Source organism: Musca vetustissima, unplaced genomic scaffold, assembly GCF_032173495.1.
Source record: "Musca vetustissima isolate MV318-11 ecotype Yass unplaced genomic scaffold, APGP_CSIRO_Mvet_v1 utg17591, whole genome shotgun sequence".
NCBI lineage: Eukaryota > Metazoa > Arthropoda > Insecta > Diptera > Muscidae > Musca > Musca vetustissima.
This window is the reverse complement of record NW_026884790.1, coordinates 19,361-25,833: the sequence shown is the minus strand read 5'-3', so window position 1 is coordinate 25,833 and position 6,473 is coordinate 19,361. Positions and strand designations below refer to the sequence as shown.

Genomic DNA, 6,473 nt, shown 5'->3' with positions numbered 1-6,473 from the left:
TAATAATAATAACAAAAAAGTGTATAGAAAAACGCTTACGCAACAACTATACTAAAGTCAAATTCAAACAACTTGGAAAAAAACACTGAACCGCTTCTGTGACAATGATTCTGATGAAGCTGATGATGATGACTGGGTAAAACCGAAACCGAAGAGATCCATATGAAACATTTCTATTACATCATGAACATCAAAGGACAACCAACATCAGCAGCAACAGAGTATTAGCAAAAGCACAAGGAAACACAGCAGAAAAAAAACGAACATAATCAGCTGCAGTGGCATCAGCAACAATAAAGACAAATCACTTGGGTACTATACAACCAACAGACACACACACACACACACTCACATGTATATATTCCATATAGAAATCCTTCTTTACTCAGTCAAAGAAACAGAAAAAAAATCATGAATTTGAAACAACTGCAAAAAGGCGAAATACCGACAGATAAATATAACAAATTGTAAATTTATTTACAATTGTTGCACAAACAGACTCACACACACACGCGCGCATACCTATACACACATTCGTGGCAACTAAACCAACACAATGTTCAAGATGCCGCCTGCACTCAGCTAGAGAGGAAAAAGAGAAATGTCTAAAAAGAATCTTCTTCTCCGTCATTTTAAGCCCAAAAACAATCTGTTGAGAACTAAGAAGGATGGATTTGCCTTTTTTGTTGTTGTTGTTCTTTGAAGGTTTATTTTAAAAATGGGATCAGCATGGGCATTTAAATAGCAATGCATCGTTTAAGAGAAGCCATATTTATACCCTCAGCCTTATGGCTAATGATGGTAAATGGACAATATTGGCCATGCATTGCAAATAGCTGAAGCCGAGGTTCACAAATTTATACATCGGGAATTATGAAAGTATATGAGACAAATTTAATCGTTTCGGATATATTGATTTGTCATTGCAAACATTTTGTAATGTTTGCAGAGTTTATTTTCGTGGAATCTGTGTCTACTTTATTGTAACCAAGTAGGTAAAAACAGGGTGAGGCCACCCAGGATTTTTATGTTTTTCCTCGATTTGTGACTAAGCCACTATTTTCACGCCCTTCGTGCTAAAGTAAATGTAGAAGCCTACAAAATGAGGAGTACATCCTTTATATAGTTTTTCGAAAATGCTGACATTTTGATCTTCGCGAAAATCCATCTATTAGAATGGCGGGAACTGGCCTGCCGAAAGCCCTAAATTTGGCAAAAATGTTGTTTTAAAAGATCACGGATTTATTTGTGGATTTTTCTGTGGATCATTTTCGTTTGAATATCTGTCCTGATACGGATTTTGATGTTTGGGAAAATTTAACTTTGAAAACTTCAGCCAAAAGAGAAATGTCCCCAATGTATCTCATATATAGTGTGAGCTATGTCATCAATGGTTCTTAATGGACCGCACTTGGGCCGACTATATGATACCCTTCACAAGTTTGGGTATATTGTACATATGTATCCTTACAATTATTTGTCAATGTTCCCTCGAAGGTACGCTATGCCAAATTTCGTGCAAATCAAAAAATATATTCGGACTTTGGTGCATCATTTACATTAAATCGGACGAAATATACATAGGGCTATATCTAAATCTGAACCTATTTTCACGAAACTTAGCACACATCATTCTAGGCTAAATTCAATATGCTATGATTCTGTGCATATTCTCAAAAGGAACCATGTGTCTATCTGGTTTCCTTTTGCCTGTTACATACATATGCACTTCGTTCACTAATTCTGGTGCTGTCCCCACAAAGTGTCAACATTTGGAAAATATGTATATCCGTCACCAAACTATTCCATTAGTTTGGTGATCGATTTGATTTAATCCAAACGTCAAAAATCGTAGTACTGTTACCAAATAATAAAAATACTAGGTTATACCCGCTACTTCGCTATATCTCTCATATCTCAACATTACACACCAATTCTGACCGCAACAGCAATGTAGCTCCATACTAGTTTTGGGACCATTTCTTACCTAATTCCAAATTCCATGATTAGGTTAACCCAAATCTTAATTTTACCAAATTTAGCAACATTTAGTACACATTAATCAAATCAAATAGAAATTACTATTTTCCAATTTCAGGGTTCCAGCCCGCATCACGCAAATATAATTTTACCAAATTTAGTACCATTTAAAACACATTAGTATGAATTTTCAAAACTTCCTACATAACTCCAATCCTACCCCCCAACAATAATGCTAACTCTAAATTTCAGGATCCCACTTCTATCGGTTTATCCAAAATTCCAAATTAGTTCCCAAAATTATGAATTTCCAAAACTAAATCCATTGCCCAATCCTATACTCCAACAGTAACCGTATTTCCGAAATTCAGTGTTCCAGCTCAATCTGTTCACCCAAATCCAATTTTGGTACAATTTAGTACGCAATAGTATGAATTTCCAGAAAATTCTACATAACCCCAATCCTACCCCCCAACAATGATCCTAAATCCAAATTTCAGGATTCCACTTCTATCGGTTCACCCAAAATTCAAATTGTACAACATTTAGTACCACTTAGTACACATAAGTTTAAATTTAAAAAACTACATCCATAGCCCAATCCTATACTCCAACAGTAACCGTATTTCCAAAATCCTATACTCCAACAGTAACCGTATTTCCAAAATTCAGTGTTCCAGCTCTATCGATTCACCTAAATCCAAATTTGGTACCATTTTGTACACAATAGTACGAATTTCCAGAACATTATACATAACCCCAATCAGTCAATCACTTTACTATTTTATTAGTATAGATATAAAAATTCAATTAGTACAAAAACAGCTTGAATTCCGTACATTGCACTATAGGTCAAAGTGGCATTTTTTGTGGCCAAAAGTCATAAAATTGAAAAAATAACCAGAATAGCTTTCTTAACTTTCTGAAAGAATAATGGAACATTTTTTTTTAGAAATTAACCCTTTAAGTCATTAATGTATTAAGCCTTTGGGGACAAAATAATTTAATTCATATATTTGATAACATTTTATTTATATATATTCTTATTATTGTGAATAAATAAAAATATGGAATATCATGCAGTGATCTGTCTTCATCTTTAATAGTTTGATTCTATTGATGAATTGAAATCTCTGAAACAGTCGAATTTAGTTTAGAGATTCGAGAATTTTGACATTTTAACACTTCAATCATTTCAAGCTTTAACGTTTTTACTGTTACATGCGTTTGATTAATCTAATTGATTATTAGAGGATATTAAATGATCTAATGTATGAAAGGCTCTAGTAAATATATCTAAGATGTTATTCTTTCGGTTGCTCTTACGAGCGTGATGTAACCTATAGCAGCATCTTCTCCAAGAACCCCTAATGGAAGTACATGAATTTGTACCTTATTGACAGTAGCAGTCATGGACAGCCAAGAATATTTCGTCAATATTAAATTAGCTGTTTCATAACAATAAGTTCGAAATATGTTTAAATCTAATGAAAACTGACATAATAATTAAATTAAAAAAAATTTTTGAGGCGAAATATAAGATTTACCAGTTTGTTGTTTTTATAAAAAACAACTATTTATTAGTGGGGAATGTATGGCATTGTCCGCCGAGGGGTAAGGCAGGGAAGACTATAGTTTCGGATGTCGCCACTGATCCTCATCAGTTCCCTTAGTTTTTTGTTGGGATATTCTCCCCAGAAGCTATTAATAGCTTCTTTACAAAAAACCTTTCTGTAAATGCCTTGTTGACCACGAAGTCAGGCGCCAACGAAACGAACTTCTCATTGGGGTCGTATCGCAGGTAACGTAAGAACTTCGAATTGTGACAAGAGACATTTGGGTTTGAAAGGTTTTTTGTAAAGAAGCTATTAATAGCTTCTGGGGAGAATATCCCAACAAAAAACTAAGGGAACTGATGAGGATCAGTGGCGAGATCCGAAACTATAGTCTTCCCTGCCTTACCCCTCGGCGGACAATGCCATACATTCCCCACTAATAAATAGTTGTTTTTTATAAAAACAACAAACTGCGATTAAGCCTGACTATTTTGCAAAAACAAAATACAAATGGTATCCCAAATAACCCGCCAAACACTACTATAAGATTTACCTCTACTCCAGTTATTTCAGATTCAAATTAATTCGCGTTTCAGTAAATGGTTTAACATACAAAAATGGAAATAATTAAAAAACCCGCACAAATCCGCAATACCACATTAGGTTATTTAGATTAAGGACGGTTCAATAAACAAATATCAATTTTTATTTCAATTGCCAAACGTTGCCCACGGATTTAATGCTTTCATAACCTCAAAGTTTAAAAATTTTTGCGATCAATCTAAAGTTACGCTTGTTTTAATACTATTTTTACACATACACATATGTATAGATACATTTTATGATAAGAAATATCGAAGGTTCTGGAGATTGCTGTTAATGCATAGAATTAACATAAGGAAATGACTTCGAAATGTATACGACATATGCGAATTTTTACTAAATTTAGTACAATTAGATTCCTTATCGTTCCACCATTGAATACTTACTTGAGTGTTAAGGCATGTAAAGTACAGTTAGCACAAGAACTCAAGCCAACCGATCATCAACAACGCCAAGTCTAATAGGATACTTGAATAGCATGAACATGATCCAAAATACTACCTCGGTGGGTCAGCCGACAGTTTTTAAGAAGTCTTTCCATTATCAATGAGAGACTATTTTCTACGGTTTATGGTCCGGCGAAATCATTGTACTTTACTTTTGTCGAAAATGAGGTCGGATGGACGGTGATTGGACTGCGTTAACGAGAGGTGTTTAGTTATTTGTGGACAACGTTTATTTTTGGTCTTAATAAAACAGTGTTAGGAATCGAAATCATTGATATTTTATTGGGAAACATTCCTGTAAGAGGCAACATTTCTTCGAAGAGGCAAAATAAATCCTGTGATTTAACACCTTCCATCTGAAAGGCCATGTTAATGATAAGGTCTGTCCCAGTATCGATTCAAAACTTTAAAGATAGAATTTGCCAGGCTATCGAGAACACAAAGATACCGTAAATGTGATAGATTCCGCTCAATGGAGTGGAACTTTCGGATGGAAGCTATGTCAAAACATTAACCCATATCGGCAATTTTCTACAAAGGTGTTTACCACCCACTAAGAACACAAAATTCCAATTTATTTCAACTTCGAAAATGACAGGACCTTTATATGGGTGTTCTATCGAAATATGGACGTACAGGGTGAAATGAAAAAACTGCAACTAAATTCAGACTGCTGTCATTTTTTCCAGTGACAGCTAATTATATTGTTTACAAGCGTACAAAAGCATTTTGGTGGGAATGTTCCAGAAGAAAAGTTATTCGTGATGGAATTCAAGCGTGATCTTTATATTTGCCTGGAAAACTACAAGTGACAATCGTTAGAGCACACCAGCATTTAAATGTGAACAAATCCTTTGTGTCTCGTATCATCGAGGAAGTCGACGGAAGAAAACAGCAACATCAGCGGAGATGGTTCAAAATATAAAGAAGCGACTTGACCGAAACCCGCTTTGCAGTGGCCAAAAAATGGCTTGTGAGCTGAACATATCGCAATATTCCATTCGGCAAATATTGAAAAATGAGCTCGGGTTAAAGCCATTGAAATTCCAAAAAAAGAGCTAAAGAGTTGCTTCGCTTGGCCGCATGTAATGAACTGCCGAATTTGGTTTATTCCGATGAGAAAACATTCGTTGTCCAGCAGTTTATAAACAAACAAAATGATCGTGTTTACTTGCTAAAGAGATCAGCTGAAAATGTGCACCTTCGGTTGGCCACAAGAATTCAAGCGCCGGTCATGGAGAAAGACTATGGTCGCTCTCCGCCCGTATTAATCGACCATGGCATCAGAATAAATTTCGAATATTATTGCGAAAATATTCTGGAGGGTGTATTAAAGCCTTGGGCACGCAAACATTTTGGCCGCAGACCTTGGACATTCCAACAAGACTCAGCACCATCGCACTCAGTACGCGCCACCCAAGAACGGTTACAAAATGAGGTTCCTAGCTTCATTTCCAGTGTACAATGGCCACCAATATATCCGGATACCAATCCGTTGGACTATTGAGAGGGCAAGGTTGGCACTAAAAACTGCCAAAGTTTCGATCACCTCAAGCAAGCGCTTCGCCGGGAATGAGCCAAAATACCGCAGAGCAACATTCGGGCAGCATATGCCATTGGCCGTTTGAAGGTCTAAAGTTATTCTAAAATTTGATGATATTTCCGAAATTTTTAGCTTTCATTCCATAAAATTTAAAAAAATTAAAAATATGACCTTTGACTTTGTTGCATGATTCGTGTCAAAGGTGACCAATTCGAACAAATCTAAATTTATTCTAAAATGTGATGATATTTCCGACATTTTTAGCTTTCATTGAATAAAATTGAAAAAAAAATGTAAAAATTATGGCGTTTGACTTGGTTGCAGATTTTTATCACACCCTGTACA

General features: G+C 35.4%; 1 long non-coding RNA gene across 1 annotated transcript; it reads left to right on the top strand.

The window, feature by feature from the left end:
• Positions 1–5,458: 5,458 nt before the first annotated feature.
• Positions 5,459–6,023, top strand: LOC133331781 (uncharacterized). The gene is made up of 2 exons (XR_009754398.1): positions 5,459–5,613; positions 5,650–6,023. It is a non-coding gene; the product is annotated as an uncharacterized LOC133331781 (long non-coding RNA).
• The last annotated feature ends 450 nt before the right edge of the window (positions 6,024–6,473 follow it).